We start from the raw sequence: 24,508 nt of genomic DNA, 5'->3' as shown, positions 1-24,508 counted from the left end.
TTACAGGCTTATCCTTAACTCTGATGATTACCAGTTGCCAAGAATGTGGCCAGAAATTTTGCCCAGAGTTTCATTTTCATGAGATTTTTCTTCTAGGTGTGTTCCATTTTACAAAGACTACGACACAAACTGTTACTATTTTATTTCTATTAAATTATTCCTGTTTGGATCTTTTCAAGCATCAAGAAACACCTCAAAAAGGTTGGCACTGTCACCTTACAATAGTTTCAATTTGCAGAATGGGCAATTTAAGAAAAAAAAAATCCACTGGGTAAAAATAAAAAGGTTATAGAACATACCCTAATGCATTAAATCAAAGAAAATGTATTTCTTGGGATCATGAAAGCTCTTTCCCCTGTCTTGCCTGCTCTTCTTCTGGGTCAGGTTATAGTCAGAGTGGCTGCAGAGCCTGAGCAACCCTTTCTAGATGTGCTTCTCCCAGGCAGGACAGAAAACCCTTGACAGGAAACAGTGGGGGATTTACACCAGTGGGGCCAAAGCTGCACATGTTCTGTCGATAAATGGAACACTTAATTCTTCTGGAGAGCAACTCAAGCATTTTAAAGGATTTCCTAATGAGGTAAAATTCATTATTGAGATATAGCAGGGAAAAAAAAAAAAAAGGGAAGGAAAAACTCCCACCTTTTTCACTTGGAATTACAGACATGCAGAGTAAGTAAATTCCAGAACTTTTCACAGCATTATGTATGATGGAAGTGGGAAAGAATGAGCTCATTGAGACTTTGCATTCTTTTGCCAACTGAATATGAAAACCTGGCTACAGCAGCTGTGCTGAGATACCTTTATTAAAGAAAAGCATAATCAACATCCTTAATTCTGCTACTTTGCACTGCAAAATTACCAATGAAAAGGTGCCCCAACTTTGCACTTTTCTGCAGAGTCACCACTACCAAAATTCTGTAGATAAGATTTAATCACAAAACCACTGCCCACTGCAAAGAGATGAACAGGTTTATAATCTCTGTTTATTCTCCATGTACCTCTTGGACCTTCCAACTCTGTTCTAAGAGCTCAGAAAAGTTGTGTGAAACAAAGACCAGGACCCACAGGCTCTCTGGTTTACCTGTAATTAATAAAATCATAAAATGTTTTGGCTTGAAGGGAGCCTTAGAGATCACCTAATTCCAACTCCCTAACATACATTCCCACTCCTAGTTTTAGCCTGGGAAAATAAAGGTCTGTCTGCAGGGGTTTTTTTCCAGATTTTTTCCGTCATGAACAAAATAATTTCTTTCTGTATACTCATACAAAGGTGTGGAGTGGACAATAAGCCCTCAATATGCTCCAAGATGTCATTTTTCACTGAGCTAAAGGGAATATTCCCAGTGCTTCCTTTCCTCCCACCTCCCCCTGAGTTCCAAGAGCAGCTGGGGCTGCATCTCAATTGCATGTCATGTCGATGAAGGCCTGGGCTTCTCATTTGCAGCAGGACACAGGGGAAGGATGCTCTGGTAAAAGGACAGTTACAGGCCATTTTTAGCAGTCAAACCCAATATGACACACTCAAGGATGGCTTTTGCCTCAGCAAAGCCAGGTTGTCTCTTCACCTTACATTCCTCTCCCCATTCCCAACATAGCTTGAGGTTATCCAGCTTTATTTAGCTGCAGACAGAAGGACTTTTCCTCCTGCGGATCAAGGCAACTGTCTCTGGAATTGATCTTATTAGCAAAGTTTCCAAAGGAAAGAAGATTAGAGAAAGCAACTGATTTTCTTGACTCGCGCTGGTATTTCTGTGGCAGCGAAGCAATTTTGTCTCCCTTCCAGGCATTGGTTTCAGGTCACATTTTAACTCTACTTAAGTCCTCAAATAATTCAGGAGACAATCAAGGATAAGTGACCACTCTCCACTGCAGCAAAGCAAATGTTCAGCCTGGTCAAGCTGTAGCTTTGGATGAATGTCAGGTTTTCTTTCGTAGGTTTGTAAGTAACATTCCAAATAAAGGCAGAGCTCTGGATTTAAATGTGTATTTTGTGCACCCAGATTAGGGTGACAACAAGCACATGCAAAGATGAAATTTGCCCCTACAGTTGGCAGAGGGACCCCAAAAAGTTTTCAGTGTCAGAAAAGGACTGTTTTCCTTTTGATACTTCTTGCATGATAAAAAAGTAGTCAATGCTGTTTATATTTAGGGCAATATTTCCACATGCACTGTTATTTTAATATAATTTAAATATCCTTAAAAACCCTGAAACTTCCACAGAAAGACAGTTTAATGAAATTTAGTAAAATTATTTCATTTTGTAATTGTTTTATTTTTTCCAAAGATAATATTCAGCACAAAATCAGAGCAGGGACACTCTGAACCCATCAAGGCCAAAGAAAAGCAACGATCTCGATGTTTCCCAAGTATGAACACAGGGCATGGATGGGAGAAAACTAATGTGGCAATTCAGAGGATTCCCTGTTCCAAATCCCCCAGTTCAGAGAGAACTAAAGGGCTTAGAAATATCTCCCAAGCAGCTCTGCTGTGCTTCTGCCTCCTGCAAATCCCTGTCAGGCAGCCTCGATGGGAGGGTCCACATTTGACCAGAAGTCATTATTTTTTTGCCTCCAAATCACAACAAATTTCGTTGAAGTCGCATTCAGAGTTGAAAATGTCATCCCCAAGAAGGAAATCATTGGAGTTTTTGTCCTATATGTGCACATTATATAAAGGCTGACTGTTATCTCTGGGGCCTCTCTGGCAAACTTTCCACCACTCTTTCTCTGTTAGGTCTCGAAGTTATCAGAGTCAGAGTTCATTTATCCTTCTGGCTCAACAATGTCCTCGGGGTTGGGGACTTTGCTGTGGCAGAACAGAAACATAATTTTATGGCCTCTATATCCCAATTCATTTAATTAGGGGTTTTCTTGGATCTCTTGGGGGGGTGTCCTTTCATGTCTAGAGGTTTCTGTAGGAATTCTATCTCCCTTCCAGGAAGTCATGGGGAAAGTTCTGCGAGTGAAGATCTTGTTTGCTCTGCACCAAATTAATATTCAGCACATCAGCAGCACAATATACTTTTCCATCTTGCCTTTGCCATTATTACTTAGGAGAAAGAATTATTGCACAGCAACCCACACAGAAATGCACATAATTTATATACACTAATAATGGGGAGGGTGGGGGAAATTAAAAGAATATGGCACATTTTTTAAAACTTGGAGACTGAATTTAAATCTAAATGGTTAAAAGGAATCGACTGATAAGAAGGGCTCTAATTAAGAAACATTTTGCTGCTAAAAAACGTGAACTTTTCCACTTATTTCATACCTCAGGCAGAGCTCAAGCAGAGGTAGATTGTATCTTCTTTAAATAAATGAAAGAAAGGGGGGAAAATATATTAATCTGCATTGTACTAATGCTGCTGTGCCCTGAGCAGAGGATCCATTGTGTGACCATCTCTGCCCAGACGTGGCTCGGGCACCTCTGACTTGAGAGATTTGCAGTCAAATCAAGAAAAAGGGGGAGAAAAAAATGTGTTATCTGCAGCTCAAAGGGATGTGGGGAGGTTGCAGGGTTTGCCCAAGCTGGTGCAGGAGTTCTCTGAGAAACCCAGGGCTGAGTGGTTGGGGTTCTGTGGGCAGCGGGTGGACACGCACAGAGTGAAAGCCAATCCAAGTTTTCCACGTTGTGTCCAACGTGATGTACATGAAAAAAAAAGGGAGAAAGAGGGAAAATTTCCCACCTGTTTAGCACTTTGAGTGTAACTACAACAGCACAACTAATAGAGGAAAATGAGTGCCATGATCTGGTAAAGGGGCTGGAGTTGGCCCAAGTTTTGGAGTTGATGATCTCGGAGGTCTTTTCCAACCCAATCCATTCTAGGATTCTATGAGAGAATGTATTAGTTGTGCACTTCCTATGTATAAACTACAGCACATATACTGGGGCAAAAAATATTGCATTAAATGGGAGCTACAATTAAAGAAGCAAATCAGTAAAATAATTCCTGAGATCATATCAAAAAATAGAGTTCCAAAATGAAAGATTTTTAATACAGAAAACTGAAGGAAAACAAATTCAAATATTTCACTTTACAGTGATTATTTTCAGTTTTCATTTCTGGGAGAAAATAAGGAATAAGAATGCAAAAGCCACAATTCAGAGTGTTTCATTTGTAATTTTTTTTTCTTTAAGAAGCTGCTTGATAAACTCCAACTTGAGAGCCATGGGAGTGAAAGGATTTTTAACAATCCAGACTTGCATGGCAATGTCTGGCACCCAAACCCTTAAGTGTGTAGTCTAATGACTTCCTGTAAAAGTCTTTCCCTAATTTCCTCTTAATGAGTGACAGTGTTTATACACTTAGCTGAGTGGAGAGCGATTTTTTAGGGATATTGTATCCTCTCAGTCACCATGGTGTAATTACAGACAGGAGAAGGCTTCCTAAAACAATTACAAATGAGACCTGGTCATGTTTCTTGTGGCATTCCTGGTCACAGTGTCTGGAGGAAAGATAATTGGAACAGGCCAATCATGGAATCACAGAAGGATTTGGGATGAAGGGACCTTAAAGCTCATCCCATCCCACCCCCTGCCATGGACCTTCCATCAGCTCAGGTTGCTCCAAGCCCTGTCCAACCTGGCCTTGGACACTTCCAAGACTGATATCAACTTATTTATCTGAAAAACACTGTAGTGTTACCTTGGAACATGAACAAAGAGCAGCTGTGAGTGACTTTATTCCTGACATTCTCAGCCCTTTCTGAGGACAAGAAAAGCAGCAAAGCACAGGACATCCCTCAGCACCTTTTGTTGGCCAGAGCTGGTTCACAGAGCAGGTGAAACCCAAATTGCCTCTGGGAGCCAATCCAAGTGGTGGTAACACTCCCCTGAAGGTGTGGTTGTTAAATGGAAGAAAGAAATAAGGAAAATTGGGAAGCTCTGAATAAGGATACTCTGCTAAAATGATACACTCACTAAGCTCAATCTATTTATGAGGCTCATGGAGGAATAAAACTGATGACCTTTAATCTACCAGCACCAGAGAAACTCCTCCAGGTGCTCTCACTGCGAACACTCCAAACTAAAGAAAATATTATGTGGGCAGGGAGAGTATCTGTGGCTTTTCCACACCCCTCAGACAACTGGAATCATAATTTGCACAATACCAGGACACAGAAATGCCACTCATCATTTTTCCTTTGCCTGGCAAAATAGTGAGAGGAAAGTGTGGAAAATGTTAACTGGAGAAGTGATAAATAAGCAGCTTTTTTTGCACATTTACTGGAGCAATGAGTCTGAACAGAGATTTTCAGGTTTGCCTCAAAATTAAAGAAAAAAAGGTTTTGATGATTTTTAAATTCATTCAATGAAATGAGGAAGGGCATTGCATTGTTAATTCTTATTCTCAATTTATTTTTCTGGCATTCTGAGTGCCCAAAACTTGTTATTTCTCCACCTACATAGACATTCATATTATTGCTTTATATTCTCTACCTTCACAATTAATATTTGCCTTTCATTTGGTTTTATACCACATTTCTACCATCACTGTGATGGCAGCCCAGAGAGTGAGAATGCCTAAAAAAAAAAGAAAAGAATGTGCATGTGCACAGAAACTCATTTATTTTTGCCTCCCCCAACGTTACAGCCCCAGGTAAGAGCCCAACATTCAGGACATTCTGGAACATCATTTCACTTTTGTCAACTCCATGTGAAGACTCTCAGGCTCTCCAGTTCCCAGCAGCAGCTCTGGTATCTAAAGGAGAGTGAGTCAAATGGCTGTTTGGGGTTTTTTTTATCATCATAACTCCCTTGCATCCTCATAAAACCATCCTAAAGTCATTTCAGTGGGAAAATCCTCCAACAGTTGTTTGCATTACTACCTTTTAGGACAAAGCTGTTTTAAAATGCATCACAATCTGCCCTACAAGGGTCACAAATCATAGAATGGTTTGTGTTGGAAGGGACCTTTGAGCTCATCTCCTTCCAACAGGGAGTAGCCATGGGCAGGGCCACCTTCTACCAGACCAGGTTGCTCCATGTGCTGTCCAACCTGGCCTGGAACACTTCCAGGGATGGGACAGCCACAACCTCTGTAGGCTTTATGAGTCACTTCAACTTCAATCATCAGCTTCTGATGACACCTCATGTTTAGACATGAAACACTCTTAGGTCAGGAAGCTGAGGAGAAACAAGAGGCCCTTTGCCCTGCTGCCCCACAGACCTTGGGAGCAGATACCCCAAAGCCTTGCCTGGATCCCTCTGCTGTAGCTCCATCCCTGATGTGCATCCACCAGGTGATCCAAACAGTTCTACAGGATGAGCTAATCAAGCTGTCCAGATGTTTCTCTCCTGTCAGCAAGAAGGTCTCACTCTGCTATTACAAACCTGAAATATTCACAGTGTGGTGCTTGCAACCGAAATCTGACAATTGAGCACAAAGTTTTCAGATGTCTGATCATATCCCTTAATAAAAAAATCACACAACCCCTGCCTGAGACAGACCCTGATTACTTGGCTGGGAGGAAATGGGCTGCTTTAGGGAATTATTTGGAGTGCTCTACCACTGTACCTGTCACACAGTTTGAATTAAAAATATATCCATGCCTGAGTAAATTGTGCACTGAAAAACAGGCCTATTGTTCCTACACAACCCAAGGAAGGAGAACCACACAATTAGGACATGAAGACAACCCCAGCATGGTCATACTTTTGCAGGTCAACCTCCCAGCAGAACCAACCCTCCCAAATCAGGGTGGGCTCAATCAGCACAAAGGAATTTACTCATCTGCTCTAAATTCCTTCAATGAAGTCATTTGGTCAATCTATTGTAAATTAAATACGTGGTGAAACAGAGACAGAGAAATCATTAACATTATTTTATGGAGTATTTCTTGACAAAGTCTGTTAACTAAGGCAATCTATACCCAATATTTGAGTACAAAAGCTCCATGCAACCAGAAATATATTGGTTGTTACAGCTGGAAATCTGAAATCGATGCTGTGTTGACCAAATCTGGCTCTTGAGGCCAAAATCCTCTGCTAAAGGAATACTGAATTTAGACACAGAATGTGTTTAGAAGAGTTGGAATTCAGAGTGAAATAGTTATTGCATGGCAAAGACCTGACACCCACATGGCAGTGCACCAAAGTTTATCACTGAATATCCAATTGGAATTATATTTTCTATTTTTTTTAATTACATAAAAGCCATCAAGATACCTGTGACAGCTTTTGTTTGCACAGAGGGTTGTGGAGCTTCTTGAGAAAGAATTGATCAAAGTGTTTAATGATAGAGGATCAATTATAACGATGAGGAAGGACAGCATGATTAGGGTTCTGAACATCTGATGGGTGGGCTGAGTTCCTTTATTTATCAGAGGGTTTCTGTTTCAAAATAAAGGTGCATGTTTAGGTCGATGGTTGGACTCAATGAGAGATCTTTTCCAACCTTAATTTTCATATGAGTCTATCCCAAATTCATGAAAATTTGGGTTAAGGACTGAACAGAAATCTGAGTTGTTTGGACACTGCAGAAATGTGAAGCCTAAAAATAATTAGTTTTTCTAAAGTATTGTTGTCCAGGTAGACATTCCCTCTTTTACAATTAAATATTGGATTTCTGAATTGAGATTTTATTTATTTTCCCCCTCCTTTCCCATGGCAGATTCTGCAGGGACATCAAACTTGTGTCACCCCCACGACATTAAAAAATGCAGAGAGTTTCTTGAACAGTGTGGGCTGAATTTTGTCAAATGAGGCTCCTGGAATGTGAACAAAAAATGAGAAAAAATTTAAAAAAAATATTAAACATCTTTGCATCAATGTTTTCATTCTTTTGTTATAATATTTATTTTAAAAGGCAATTTTCAATGCAATCCTCAGTTTTCTTACTAAAATATCATTTTATTCCATAAAGTTTTAGAAGGTGACAAAGAAACAAAATTTAATTTTACGTCTCTTAAAGGAGGAGAAAAATATGGAAATAATGTTTTTAAATATGGACATTTCTATTGAAGAAATAACTAATGAAAAACAGCCATTTGGGCACAGAAAAGAGCCACAGTTTGACAAAATGGTTCTCCAGAGGAATCCCACTCAGTGGTTTAATCTCTGTGAGTAACATCACTCCTTGTTACAAGATCTCTGCTACAGGGAGGAACAACACCATGAATTTTCCATGTAAATCTGAATTTCATGACCTTTCAAGTCACATTCTTGAACCTCATCTGAGCAGCTTTTTCTCTCTATGAATATTCCATTGAACTGAAGACCCAGAACTGACATCAGATTGTTTTTTTCCCTCATTTTTTGGCCCTCTTCAGGTGTAAATGAGGCCTTTGCAGTGTCATCCTTATTTATTTTATGCTCTGCAAAGTTCCATTATGTTTTTGGTGCATTACATGAGGCTGTTTCTGCTTGATGGGGAATGGTTGTACTTGAGCAGAAGAGACAGGACAATTGTCAAACCACTGAAGTACAAACGAACACTGAAAAAGATCCTGGAGAAAATTGCACTCACTTCATTTTAAATCCATGCCAGGTTTATAAATGGAAAAATGGATTGTTCCATAAAAGTATGGAAATAAAAAATAAAAAAATATAGCTTGTAAAAGGGAAATAATCTCTAAAAAATGCTTGGTTTGTATTTCGTTATATGTACATAAAACAAAAAAAAAGTAAAATATACAGTAATTTAAAAGTTTAAGGTAAAATCTTAACCTCTGCCAGAGATAAAAAAATGAAGATTTTTAAAACTTCCTCTTCCATTACAAATCTCACCCTTAGTTAGAAAAAATTCAGGCCAAACTCCTCCTTTTTATTTTTTTTTCCTCTTATTTGGAAGATTAACATTTACATTCCACAGAGCATCTTTCTACTGAAAAATAAATGTATGATCCTGAAAAGCAGGACCAAAGCAGGGCTTGAAGATTATGTTGGGTTTTTTTTTTTTTCCTCCCTCTATTTCTGAAAGTAACTTACTTTAAAGTCCCTGGAACGAGGTAACATCCATCACACTTATATTTCATTAGTCTTTAAGGCAGCCTTAAATAACTAGACCTAAAAACAGATCTTGGTTGATATGGCAAGGATCTAAAAAGGATAACTCTGAAAATATCCTCTGCTGGGTTCAGCCTGGATTTTGCCCAAATAAATTCAATCACCTCTCATTATGATTGAGGAGGGGGAAAATAAAAAATAAAAAAAATAAAAAAACGCGAAAAAAAAAGGGGAAAAAAACCTCAGGAAAGGAAAGTGCAGCTCTGTTTAATCCATATAGACATGTCTGCCCAAATCCCTCTGCTAATGTATTTCTAATTCAGATGGGCTCCCTCATCCTGGAATAATGAGAGCTCCTGTGAAAATAGGGAGCATTTTTAGTATTCTTCAAGTGTATTAATGCACTTCTGTAGGGCTTTAGCAAGGAAAAATATATTAAAATATATATATGTGTATATATAAAATAAAATTGCAGCTTTCCAAGGCAGGGGAGCTGATTTCTTTCTTGAAATGGTGCATTTTGAGGTTATTTAGGAGAAATAATTTCCTGCTGGACAAAGGCACACAATAAACAATATTTCCTAGACAGGTAGAGCTCCACAAAGGGCTTTTCATCTCTCCCCCTGCCCCTGGAGCATCCTCTGCACCTTCCTGATGGTGACAGCAACCAAAAAGTGCTAAATTCTGCCTTTTTACAGACCTAACTGTGAGGCAAGAAAGGAAAGGAAATCATTCAAAATAAGTGGTTTGCTTTGAAATTTCAACCCACAATTGCAAATTCGACCTGAAACTGGAGGCAGAAATGAGGAAAAACGGAGCTTTTCCTCTCCTCATTCCAGCCCACGTTGCTGTTTCCAAACTTTCTCCCTGCTCTTCCATAAGGAATAAACTCCTCATGGCAAAGGCCAGGCCATGTTCTGCTGAACCAAACTCTTCAGCTGCAGAAAATAACACTGGGGTGGAGTTTTAAAAAAGCATAAAATTGAAATCATCCACTATTTATTTACACCCAGGTGAGGGGGAGGTTTAAAGTTTTACAAGCAGCCTTTGAAGGGAGGGATTTTGCTTTATTTTTTGACCCACAACAAAATCTCTATAACAGCCAGACTTTTGTGGATGAGATGTATTTATTTAACCTCCTCACACCCAACTCCATTTATCTCATGGTTTATAATAAAAAATGGAGCTTCCAGCACAAGTCCTTCTGTCCCCTCCTGTGTCCTCCTGCTTGTCTCACCCTCTCACCATGTGCACCAAATCCCCCTCAGCAGGGGCTGTGTGAGAGCAGGTTTGTTACCAGAGCCCCCCTGGTATCTACAGGATCTTTGCAAAATTTGATGTCACAGTTCCTGCAGAATCAGCTTTGATTTGCAGTGATGGCCACACCAGTCCCTTGTCTCCTTACCAGTCACTAATTAGCACATCATTATTCCAATGTTCACCTTAAATATCCCATTTTTTTCTTTACCACTTATTCTTTTCTCTTCTCACCCATTCTGACCTTCTTTTTTAATTCTTTCCATACGTTCCTTAGTTCACATTGAACTGGACAACCAAACATCTTGAGAACCCACCACCTGTGCAAGTTCTGGGTGTTTTGGCATCTTTGTTCTTGGAAGGAGACAGAGACCAAGCAATAATCCAAGCAGGTCATCAAGAGCAGAGCAACCCCCACCTACAATGGAGAGCAGCTCCTGATGGTTGAGCAGGAATTATGGATCATGGAGGGGTCTAAGACACCTTACAATAAACCAGGAGAGGTGAATGACAACGAGTGTCACTATTTATTATTTACCTTTGCCTCTTCAACCTAAGGCAACTGAAGGCCCACACCAAGACCCCGAATCACCTTGTCCATGAGCTGCTTTTGGCTGATGATGCCGCCCTGCCCTCGTTGCTCACACAGCAGCAGCTCTGCAGCGCTTCACATCCTGCTTTGCAGAGGCTGCTGAGCTTTTTGGGCTGGAAGTCAGCCTGAAGAAGACAGAAGTTCTCTACCAACCTGCACCTCAAGAAGTCTTACATCATCCCCACATCACCATAGGAAATTCAGAGCTTAAGTCAGTCCAGCAGTTCACCTGTCTGGGAAGTATCATTTCCTCAGATGGTAAGATTGACAAAGAGACAGACAACAGGCTGGCAAAGGCATACAGAGCCTTTGGAAAACTCTATAAAAGAGTCTGGTCCAATAAACACCTGAAGAAAAGTACAAAGATCAGTGTCTACAGAGCCATTGTACTCTCTACTCCTTTCTATGGGTCTGAATCCTGGGTCATCTACTGCCACCACCTGCGGCTTCTCGAACGCTTCCATCAGCGCTGCCTCCGTTCAATCCTAAACATCCCATGGGCTGATTACGTGGCCAATGTGTCTGTTCTTGAACAGGCAGGGTCAGCAGTATGGAGGCCATGCTGATGAGAACGCAGCTGTGCTGGGCAGGGCACGTCTCCAGGATGGAGGATCACCCACTGCCCAGGGCACGTCTCCAGGATGGAGGATCACCCACCGCCCAGGGCACGTCTCCAGGATGGAGGATCACCCACTGCCTCCCAAAGATTGTGCTCTATGGTGAACTCGCCACCGGCTGCCGCAAGAGAGGAGCCCCAAAGAAGAGATACAAGGACTCCCTGAAACAACACCTCAGCCTTGGCCATATTGACTGCCACCAATGGTCCACTCTGGCCTCCAATTGGGATTCATGGAGACACACCATTCATGACGTTGCTGCTTCCTTTGAGAATGCACAGAGAGTCAGTCTGGAGGAGAAAAGACAACGCAGAAAGAACCGTTCCTTGCCAGTGTCACCCAGGGAGACGTTCCCCTGTGCCCTTTGTGACCGGACCTGCCTATCCCGTATCGGCCCTTTTAGCCACCAGCAGCTCACAGCAAGTGTGGGTAGTGCCCTTCTCAAATCTTCGTTCGTGAAGCCTGGCCATGATGATGATGATGATGATGATGATGACTACTCTTGCATTGCATGTTTCTGGCAAGTTGTTAGACTTCTGCTATTAAAATTTTAAATTATTTAAATTTTTAAATTATATCATAAAAACCAAATCACAGTATCATCATAAAAGGACCTTTATTCCCAATAGTAATGCAGCATCTGCAAGAAAGAATGTATGTGATTCATGTTTATCAGAGGGTTTAATTGGGTTTAAATTAACAATACTGATGATGACATTGCTCTTCAGTCACAAGGACACCCAGGCTATATTTTAATTTTAAAATTCAGGTGTTTAATGTTACCTGAGAATAATTAGACCTCAGAGGTCACAGAGCAGCTGATGCAATTTGCATCCATGATCAGGGAATTAATATTCCATAATCAAATAACCTCCTTTATAACGCACATCACCATTCTTATTTTTATCCTTTTTAATATGTCGCTGTACAGGTGATTTAATTCTGCAACATGCAGGGAAGTGAATCATGAATAAGGGGGGGAATACAAGTTTTTTGTTAAGAGAAAGTAAATCAGATGACTGAAATGGAAAATTAAAATTACCTGGACTTTTCTGCATGAAACTCATGTGGGAAACTTCTTCAAATAATTTTATATCACTGTGACACAACAATTATCAAGAGTTTGCTCCTCCCATAGAAAATACAACACCTCACCTACTTCACAGGGAAATATCAGACTTGCAGTGCAATATTAACTGCACTTTAAAGGCTAAAATAAAGAAAATTATATATAATATATACATTATATAGGTATAATTATGAAGAAAATTTTCTGAGGTCCAAAAAGAGTTTCACATTCAGACATTTGGAATGCAGAACTCAAGGAGATGCAGCTCCTCTCTCCCCTCTGCAGATCCTTTAGCAAACCTAATCATGGTCTTGCAATAAAATTATGTCTATTCATTACTAACAGCATCTTAAATGCAGTGGTAAAGGCAAATATTAAGTGGTGCATCACAGAGCTGTGAGCACTGCAAGGTGTTGGGAAGTGAATTTGCAGCCCCACATGAGCTGCCACCCCTCCCCTGTACTCTGAATATTTAAAATTCTACATAAGCTCCTGTTTCTCCGTGATCAGGACAGCTCAAATCTTACTATGAAGTTAATGCCTTCCCACAAAACTCGATTTTGGGAAGAAAAAGGCGAATGGACATTTAAAAAAAAATACTTATACATAGAGAGAGAGGAGCTTAAACACCTGCAGGACACTGAGATGCAACAGTCTTGTAAATATATGTTGGGTGCTTGACCTTTTTAATGGACAAATATTTCTCCTGATTTAAAAATACTCAGGCACATTCCCCTAAGTTCAGTCCTCAAAAAAAAAAACAAAAACCAAAAAAAGGGTAGTTTTAATGGTAGTTTGGTTTTTAGTGGCTCAGTAAGGATGAACAAGCCCATGAAAACAGGGGTTTATGATGGCCTTTGGCCACAACAACATTTTTATTTGGGGAGAAGGGAAAAAAACTTGCCCCAGTGATGTAAAAGACCTTCCCATCAAACCTCTCCTGCTTCACAGGACTGCACATGTGTTGGTTTTTATGTGCCCCCGAGTTTGTTGGTGATAAAATGCTGCCAAAAGCCAGTTTGGATGAATGGGAATAAATTCAAATGCCTCATATTAAGAGAATTTTTTGCTTAAGGAGGGAAGGGAAACACACAAATTCATCGTACTACAAATTCATCCTAATTCACACTCTCAATTTGACCCTCTAAGTATGACCAGAAAGCCACAACATCAAAATAAATTAAAAAAAAAAAACAAATTCCAGCTAGTTATCCTTTTACTCTCTCCTACTACCAAACATAAAGATATTTAAAACAGAGAGTTCTCACTACAAAGTAAAGAACACCAAACTGATGCTTCTTAAGCCATGAAACATGAAGGGGAAATGAAATGTTATTTCCACACAATATCATTCATCATTTTGCCTCTGAAATTATAAAAGTCTTAATGGGCTGCTCTGAAGATATTTGGCTGTTCCTCAAGTGCTGTGGACCTCAGGAAAATAAAAAAAAAATAAAATAAAATTATGTATAATTGATCCAACACTTTTTTCACACTTGCAGCCAGTCCAGTGTCTCAGGAATGTTTCATCCTTAAGATATTTAAGGAACATTAATCAATAGCTTGGGATTGGTTTTAATACTTTATTGACTGGCTACATCCTAAATATGGCTGAGTGTAAATTCAAGCAGGGATTCTCTTTCAGAATAACCAGGAATGATACAGAGTGGGGAAATGTATCTGATAGATAAGAGATATTTGTCAGGGGCCACGTGAAGACTAAAATTACAACAAAAACGGGGGCTGTTGTAACATAAAATCTTTTTTTTTTTTTTTTTAATGTGGCAGCTGAACCTGTGCCGAGGTCATTAAGCAGCAAATGTGTTCAATAGCCTTTAGCAAACCCTCAACATAATCTTCTAATTGCTTTTCTCTCTCCATAGGTAGAGTCAAACCAGTTTCCCTGAAAGAAAACGAGAGAAACCTTCTCCTGTTTCTTTAATAACTTTTCTTGAGAGTTTTGGTTTGCTCCAGTTTGGGCTGAAACTCAGACTTGCCTTCCCGTGTCGGCATTTTAAAGCAGGAATTTCTGTCAGAGGTTGAGCCAAACAATAATGGCATTTTCCCCTTTATCATCCTCAGCTTTTCTGGGTGTGTTCCTCGGAGGCAAAAGAAGCAAATTTTTATTAACACATGTTTATACATAATTGACCATTTGGGAAGGGGGAAGGAGGAATGGCTGTGATTTACATAGTTCAAGAAATGTCTTAGAGCACCTCAGCCAGTCTGGAGCTCCCACTGTGACAGATGAGCACATGCCTATGGGAGATGCCAGCGTGGTATTTATGGTATTTCCTTCTGAGACAATTAAGTAACATATGCCAAGACCATGGGGATTATCTCTGAGCTACACAGTATGTAACTCCAGCTGAAGAGAAAGATCATATTTTAGAAATTTGACAAACCGTAGGGAGGAGGAGAAAAAAAATTGATTCACCCACGTTAATAATGCAGGAACTTTTCTCTGACTTAATCAGACATTTCTTGATTTTTTAAAAATTTTTTAATTTTTTTTTTTTGGCAATAAAAGGGTGACAAGCTCCATCCCACACCACCTTCGTGCTGCTGGGAGGGCCAGGGAAAATCTCATCCTCACCCACAAAATCCGTGCTGCCATCCCATGATTAAAGGATTTCGCAGCCCACTTGGTCCACAACAAGTGGATTTTACACCTAAGAATTTAACCCTTGAGTTTTGACACTGGTTTTGAAGTAAAGAACTTTTAAATCTAAATCCATACACTTTTCTTCATTAATGGTATTTTATATCGTTCCCAAAATAAGAGTCGTCATTCCATGCTTAGAAAAGCTCCTGGTCCTGGATCTTCACTGATTTTCCCCTTTTGCAGCCATTTAATCTTTTGGAAAATAGATATAAAATTCTATGTAATATTCAAAACTCTCACAATACCAATGATTATTTTATATTAGAAACTTACAAAGTATATTAATTTATTTATCAATGCCCTCATATCCTCCTGTATTCAACAACTCCATATATTTTGCCAATGTTCTGCATCCATAGATCAATAAAATATAGATTATAATACCATAACACAATAATTTCTGTATTTATTAGAGGCAGTGCAATCATTCTAAGAATTCTTTTTTTGTTGTTCTTATTTTAATTTTATTTTAAAATTTTTAAAACAGTGGATTTTTTTGTTTTGTCCTCCAGGAAAGAGAATTAATTCAGAGGAATGTTTAATAAAAAATTGCTTTATAAAGCAGTAGCAAAGCACTTTTCCCTCTCTATATCCAAATTGGGGAATGACAACAGGTGAAATCAGATCTGTGGCACAGCCTTTGGGATGTCACATGAACCACCCCAGGAACTCTCCCAACTCAACCTGGAATTTCCCACACTTAAATAAGAGAATGGAACAAGAAACAAGAGACGTCCAAACTGCCAAAAAAATCAGGTTGCATAAAATCTATTCACAAATACCACAAGTTATGGAGAGTGTTACTTCATAAGTGCAAAATCTTACATTTTTATATAATTTAATGAGTTTAAATTTTAAAAAATACAGATTTTTTTTAAATTATTTCACACTGATTATTTTTTCACTCCACAAACCTGGGCCAAAGTCTGAACCTGTTGTCTATTTTTCATTTAGTCCAAGAGATTTCCATTAACGTGAAAATACATATTTTGTATTTTGCTTCAGAACTTAAATAATGGAGAGTGGGAAAAAACCCAAAACCTAAAGCAAAAAAATAAAGAAATCTCAGCAGATATATGGATTAATTCCTCCATTAATTGCAATTCTCAGATCAAAAATATAATAAAGGTATTAATTATAAAATAGCCAAGATGTCAAGGCCACTTTTTCTTTCAACAGTCCTGGGTTGAAAGCTCTAAAACAGACAAGTGGGAAGAAAATAATGCTCCAGAGAGGACATTAATGAAAGTCATGGATGGACCATCATCAGCAAATTTGCTGATGACACCAAGCTGGGAGGGAGTGTTGACCTGCTGGAAGGCAGGAGGGCTCTGCAGAGGGACCTGGACAGGCAGGAGGGATGGGCTGATCCCAATGGGATGAGGTTCAACAAGGCCAAGTGCAGGTCCTGCCCTTTGGCCACCCCAAGCCCTGCAGCGCTCCAGGCTGGGCACAGAGTGGCTGGAGAGCAGCCAGGCAGAGGGACCTGGGGGGACTGAGGGACAGGAAGCTCAACAGGAGCCACCAGTGTGCCCAGGTGGCCAAGAAGGCCAAGGGGATCCTGGCCTGGATCCAAACTAGCATGGCCAGCAGGCCCAGGGCAGTGACCCTTCCCCTGGACTCTGCCTTGGGGAGGCCACACCTTGAGTGTTGTGTTCAGTTCTGGGCCCCTCAGTTCAGAAAGGATATTGAGGGGCTGGAGCGGGGCCAGAGAAGAGCAACGAGGCTGGAGAAGGGACTGGAGCACAAGTGCTGTGGGGAGAGGCTGAGGGAGCTGGGGGTGTTCAGCCTGGAGAAGAGGAGGCTCAGAGGTGACCTCAGCACTGTCTGGAACTGCCTGAAGGGAAGTTCTGGCCAGCTGGGGGTTGGTCTCTTCTCCCAGGCACTCAGCAATAGGACAAGGGGGCACGATGGGCTCAAGCTCTGCCAGGGGAAATTGAAGTTGGAGATCAGGAAAAAATTCTTTGCAGAGAGAGTGCTCAGGGATTGGAATGGGCTGCCCAGAGAGGGGGCACCTCTCCCCACAGCACTTGTGCTCCAGTCCCTTCTCCAGCCTCGTTGCTCTTCTCTGCCCCACTCCAGCCCCTCAAGCTCTTTCCTCAACTGAGGGGCCCAGAACTGAACACAACACTCAAGGTGTGGCCTCCCCAAGGCAGAGTCCAGGGGAAGGGTCACTGCCCTGGGCCTGCTGGCCACGCTAGTTTGGATCCAGGCCAGGATCCCATTGGCCTTCTTGGCCACCTGGGCACGCTCTTGGCTCCTGTTGAGCTCCCTGTCAATTAGTACTCCAAGTTCAGTGAGTTTTTCTGTCCCACCCCATGAACTTCTCTTTTAAAACTTTTTGAATTGCCACAAACAAGGTGCAAATCTGGATCTGAAACTGCAAATACACCAGGAAAGGGTAAATATTCCTGAGCTCAGTTGTTGCTGCAGGCAAAAAGAACTGCAGGAGGTATTTGGACACCCTAAAGAGGAGGCTCAGACACCACAACATCTTGGATTATTCCCATTTTCCGAAGAGCTACGAGACAATATTGCACAGGAAAGGATTAACACTCCACTCAAACCACAGATCCATCCTGAGCAATGATGATGTCAAAACAGGGCAGAGAATTTTATGCTGAAATCATTTTTCCCCCCCTTCCTTTTTCCAAGAGCAGGAAATCTGAACTGAGTAGTGCTGTTAAAAAATTAATAAATAAATAAATAAATAAATAAATAAAAAGTCCCACGTTGCTGTTATGGGAGGAAGTTTAAGATGAGGGCAATTACATCAATATTATTGTAATTAATGATTACATCATGCCTTGTAAAAGGAGCCCAGAAAAGGTTGGGATTAACATGCAAGACACGGCAGAGCGATATCAATACTCATTTTACTGTTCAGATTTTTTTTTTATAAAAAAAAAAACTAATAGCTGTCAAAAATACCCATTATAGGCTAGTCTATAATTTGTAGAAGTCAAGTAATACATTTTTTCTGAAGGTATAATGGATGCTCCATGGAGCAATTATTTTAGAAAGACAACTTCATCTCAGCTGTCTCATGCCAGCAGAACTATTTAAGAGCCAGAAATGCATAATTCAACATGGAAGAGCTGTCAGATTTGAGAATACCTTTAAATTATAAAAACTTAGCACCACTAGTCAGTTATAATTATAATGGAAACGTGGCTTTCTGTCGTTTTATCATAGCAAACATCTCTTGAGAAGCAATTCCGTGTGTTAAAATATTTTGGCAAAGTGACTTTTGAGTCTAAAGGGATACAGATTGTCTGGTTTTATACCTGAATATTTTTTTTTTTCTTACAAATTGGATGGAACAGCTTACATTGCACAAGATGGCAAGAGCAGGAGTGTGATTAAAATCCCATTGGAAATTGTTCCCATGAGACAACGAGCAGCAGAACTCGCTAGGACAGGTCAAGTTCTGCACAAACCCCATTATTTTATTACCAAATATGACAAGACAGTTTTTCAGCAGACGGTCAATTATTTTCTCCAGCAGGCAGCCAAAACACAGAAGATGGTTCTTCTTTTGACTTTGGCTTCTTTTTAGGGACTGGAAAAGCAAATTATGAATCATTGGAGGAGTCACTCAGATGGTTTGGGGATCAAAAAAAAAAAAAGCACTCTGGGAAAATGAAGGCGGTATTTAAACCCTTTTCATTTTCTTTTTTTCCAGGGTGTCACAACCCCAATTTTTTTCCCTTTGGACAGGACCAGAAAAATTATTCATTAGGATTCTGTTAATGTTCAAAGTAGTTTATTGTTCAGCTGGTTCTCCTCTTGATGCCATGGAATTGTCTCTTTAAAACTGTTAAAAACCTTCCTGTGGTCATTTTTTCAGACTAATTAAGTTTTTTTGGATGTTGTTGCTGCTGCAGATGATGGTGATGACCATCACAATTCCCAGATTTCTCCTGGACTTTCTGCTCATCCCACACATCCATTTCCCCCTCGTGGGTGACTAAATGTGTCCTGTTGGTTTTATTTATAGATTCACATACTTGCTAATTAATACTGTACATATACATGTATATATTTAATTTTACACAAAATCATTTAAGGTGCTCAGAGTAAATTTCAAACAGGTTTGTGATGGAAAAAAAAAAACAGTTTTGTCATGAAATATAAAAATCTTGACAATGTTTCTATGAATTTTTTATAATTATTCTGGCAGTAAAGTTTCTTCATGATAACACAGAAGGGCAGGATTGGTGGGTTTCCTTTTTTTTGTTTTTATTTATTCCTTCTTTCCTCTCAAAAATGATACACCCCAAAAAAAATGGAAAATTATCTTACCATTCTCTACCCCAAAGAGAGAACCAGAATATTAACAAAGTGCTGTGAAACATGAGATGGGATTCAGAAAATATCAATTTCTTGTTTCTATGGAGGCAACACGCTGTAGTATTGCATAACATCCTACAAATTAAGGAATCAAATTGGTTTCATTTCATCTGATTTCCTGGCAGGCTTTAATGTGGGAAGTATTTACTAAAGAGGTGATTGGAATGCAGGCAGCCTCCAGAATTAGAATTTATTAACACAGCCTCAGCAGTGGCACACATTTCCTTCCCCAGCCTCACCTGGACATTCCTGGGTTAAATCAGGTTCTATCCCAACAGCACATGAAGTCTCAAGATGATTCAACCAGCACATTCCCAGCATGCTGCAAATTTACCTTTATTCTGCAGCTTTTTTTTTTCCTGCAATCCCCACACTTAATTGCTTAAAGGGAGCTTTAAAATTAAGGCTATAAATACAAATTTGGGGGTTGCAGGACATCCCACCGCAGACTTTCAATGAGTCAACACGAGTGGAACTTTGCTGCTCTCCAGCAAACCACACACCCAGGCAATTTCCTAATAATGAATAATAAATATATTTTAATAGCTCCTTGGTTTGCTGGGCCACATATTTGATTTAAGAGTGACCTGGGACTCCCCCATCCTCTGTGGATGTGGCCAGCAAAGGTTATGGAAGGGGCTGTGCTGGAGAGAAACTCCACAGAGCTCCTTCCAAGGGAGGGTTTCAGCTCATTTCTAAGTCCACACTACAGGAATAATGCAAAGCTGCTCCAACTATTAAATTTACATCACACAATTAAAATTAGCAGTGCTAGGGCTTCTCACTCCTGTGCACCACATTCCAACACGTGGTTTCCAGGGACATTTTGGAAAATCCAGGTACCTGATCCCAATTGCATCTGAACAGCCCTACAAATCCACCAGAACTTTGGGACCACCCTGTTATCTCTGCAGCAGAGTTTATAGGAAGAAGGTAATTAATCCATGTGGAACTTCTCTACAGGCACTTGGGAAAGGGGCTGGGCTCAGCATGGAAAAAAAATTATATATTAGATGGATAGATAGATAGATAGATAGATAGATAGATAGATAGATAGATAGATAGATAGATAGATAGATGGGTGTGTGGATGGGTGTGTGGGTGGGTGGGTGGGTGGGTGGATGGGTGTGTGGGTGGGTGAGTGGGTGGGTGGATGAATGGATGGATAGATAGATAGATGGATAGATAGATAGAGTGATAGAGTGATAGATAGAGTGATAGATAGAGTGATAGTGATAGAGTGATAGATAGTGATTGATAGAGTGATTGATAGATAGATAGATATAAAATTATTTATATATTTATAAATATTTTATATATTTTTATAAATATATTTATATTTTTATATTTTTTAATTTTATGATTTCTATATTTTAATATAATTTTTATGAATGCATTTTATCACTCCAAAAAGAGCATCAACAGATGATAATTTTCTTTTTCCTCCCCTTCTTTTTGATTGAGAGTGAGCACAAAGCTGAAGCAACCCAAGGACATTTTGCCTCCTGCCTCCCTCTGACACAAAGTGTATTTACAGTATGGCCTAAAAGTTTTTGCTCCACTTTCTCAGTCCAGCACTCTTGAATTCGATTAATGGAGACATTCTTGCACTTACGTCAAGTTATGCTGCATATAAATGGGGATAAAAGGATTACCAGGTTATAAATCAATTGAGAGATTCAGGGGATATAAATCTCAGGGACATTGGGCTGCAGCCTTAATGGAAATGCAGAATTCCATTGGCTCATCACAATTGAGATTTGATACAGAGACAGCACTGAGTTTTTCATGGGGTGTCCTAAAAAAATCTCCCTTGCTGGGAGGGAAGGTGGAAAAAGTAGAAAAAAAAAAAGGTGGGGTTGAAGGTGGCCCAAAAAAATCTCCTTCCATGAGAGTTTTGGGCTTGTCAAGCAAACTGTGCTGACAAAACTGATTTCTTAGACAAGGGATAAGTTACACCATCGTGGCTGTGGGAGTCATTGTTCTTTTTGATATGGTTAATGCAAAAAAAGAAGGAGGATGTTGTACCTAAATTAGTCTCCTGGCAAAGCAGATTTACTTATCTCTGAGAAAAACAGGCACAAAGATAAGCCCAGAAAACTACACATGTAAAGAAATACAGAACTCGTGACAAAGTCGTGGCACGGCCAAGTTAAACAATGTTTGGAGTCCCTTAAGGAGTTTCAGCTTTAGAGAAAGACAGTTTTTATTCTTTCAAACTAAAAATCATTTCCCTTCCCTTTGACAAAACAGTGTGAAATGCAGAGAAAAGTAAAACCAAATAATCCAAGGTACTTCTCTTGTGCTTTGTGAAAAGGAAAGGTGATGGATTGGGGCCAAAAATTTCCAACCTGGTGCTGAGGAATTTGGGAAGAGGAAGAGCTGGAGAGATATTTTCACTTCAGCACCTCTGGGAAGGGGGGAAGGATCCGTGGGAACAACTGCTCAGCTTTTCCCCCAGGATATGGTATCTCCTGGCTGTGTTTGACAGAGCACATTTCTGCTCAACACTGGGACAAACCAAAGCCAAGGAGACACCCTGGGAAAGGGAATGTTGGGCTGGAGAAGGGAAAATGCAAAGGACAGTTCCTACCCAAAGGGTCCTCTCTGAGTCTCTAAATACGATGTGCAATTCTGAGAACAAATCAAAGACAAACAAGCTGAAAACAACTCAACTCAAGCACTGATTAGTTGAGGGCTTTGGCAGGCTATGATATATTTTAAGCTTATCCAGTCATTAATATTATCATTAAAAGGACCTAATGTTCAACTGAGCATTGTCCTATCTCCTAGACACGAGGAGGGGGAGGAAATCTATTTTAAAGGCTTCCCTTTGTAAGAGAAAAGTCATGTTAGAAATCCCTTGACTGCTGCATTAAGCACAAAACACATCAACAGAAAGGCTCCTGGAGGTTCCCATAAATACTTGCTGAAAATCAGGATATTCTGTTGGAAATAATGAGAATGCACCAAGAAGACACGACCCCAAGCAACTTCAGTGGGGAGGGTGGCTTGGAAGATATTAAATCAGCCTTTCTTTTGTCAGTGCCAATTATATATCCAGGTTCCATGTCAATGTTTCATAAATCAGCCCATTGCAGCTCCAAAGGTGCTGCAGAGCCACAGCAACATCACTCTGACGTCACAGGAGATGTTGGCAAAGAGCCACAGCGTGAGGAGAAACTGGGGCTTTGCAAGAAATGCTTACAATATTTTTTCTTTTTTTAAAAAAAGTGATTAATTTTAAGCCAAACCAAAAAAACAACCCAGGGGAAGGAGTGGAGGTCGTTTCCAAGTGTTACTTCATAGTGTACTTTGGCTCAAAGCCAGAGAGACTGAAGGGGAGACCCTGTAATAAAATACCTTTTACTATTTTTATTTTTTTTTTTAATAGCAAAGATTTAGAAGCTCTTTGGCATTTTCTGACAAGGTTGGAGGCTTTTGGAAATTGCCACCATTTCCCTTTTGCCAGGCAGCCAAATGTACACACCACACTGCAACTTCTTGTCATTTAACTGGGCAATCATTACCTAAAATACCTCCAATTCAAGTGCCAGGTCTTAGGCCAAGTGCAGGTCCTGCCCTTTGGCCACCCCAAGCCCTGCAGCGCTCCAGGCTGGGCACAGAGTGGCTGGAGAGCAGCCAGGCAGAGGGACCTGGGGGGACTGAGGGACAGGAAGCTCAACAGGAGCCACCAGTGTGCCCAGGTGGCCAAGAAGGCCAATGGGATCCTGGCCTGGATCCAAACTAGCGTGGCCAGCAGGCCCAGGGCAGTGACCCTTCCCCTGGACTCTGCATTGGGGAGGCCACACCTTGAGTGTTGTGTTCAGTTCTGGGCCTCTCAGTTGAGGAAAGAAATTGAGGGGCTGGAGTGGGGCCAGAGAAGAGCAACGAGGCTGGAGAAGAGACTGGATGTGGCACTGAGTGTCCTCTTAAACACCTCCAGGGGCAGAGAATCCACCATGTCTTGATCCAACCCCACTGTGATCACCAGACCAGGGCACAGAGTGCCCTGGGCTGGTGATCACAGTGGGGTTGGATCAAGGTTGGATTTGATGATCTCAGAGGTCTCTTCCAACCCAACTGAGAAGAGCAACTAGGCTGGAGAAGGGACTGGAGCACAAGTACTGTGGGGAGAGGCTGAGGGAGCTGGGGGTGTTCAGCCTGGAGAAGAGGAGGCTCAGAGGTGACCTCAGCACTGTCTGGAACTGCCTGAAGGGAAGTTCTGGCCACGTGGGGGTTGGTCTCTTCTCCCAGGCACTCAGCAATAGGACAAGGGGGCACGATGGGCTCAAGCTCTGCCAGGGGAAATTGAAGTTGGAGATCAGAAAGAAATTCTTTGCAGAGAGAGTGCTCAGGGATTGGAATGGGCTGCCCAGAGAGGGGGTGGATTCCCCATCCCTGGAGGTTTTCCAGCTGAGCTTGGCCATGGCACTGAGTGCCATGATCTGGTAAAGGGACTGGAGTTGGCCCAAGGGTTGGACTTGATGATCTTGGAGGTCTTTTCCAACCCAATCCATTCTATGATTCAAAATTCATTGCTTGGCACGTTTTTATGGAATGCTGAATGTTCCAGTTGTTATTTGGAATGTTCTTGGAAATCCAGGAATGCTGAAGATTAAAGAGTTGCACACTATTAGATGTCTTTGACCACAAGAGGAATGGTCAATGAGTCCAATTAGGATTTCTTAATTAGTTAATAGAACTTTTCCCACCCATAAAGGAGATGCATTGCCCTGTTTGCAGAAATTATGTGAGGTTTGATTAATTATTAGATGGACTCAGGTGGAAGGTGTTACAGCAAACAATTATCATTTTGTAACCTCTTCTCCATGGGAATAAAAAACTCAAGACACCAGAAATACATTGAAATTTTTTGTAGCCAGAATGGACAGATTAATATTAACTCAGATTTTTTGGTTTAGAGGAAAACTTATTTTATCATTTCCTTCAATTCACCTTAAATTTGATTTAATTGGATGCATATTAGGAGTAAATAAACA

The sequence above is a fragment of the Pithys albifrons genome, chromosome 8, assembly GCF_047495875.1.
Source record: "Pithys albifrons albifrons isolate INPA30051 chromosome 8, PitAlb_v1, whole genome shotgun sequence".
NCBI lineage: Eukaryota > Metazoa > Chordata > Aves > Passeriformes > Thamnophilidae > Pithys > Pithys albifrons.
Note: the sequence above shows the minus strand (reverse complement) of the source record.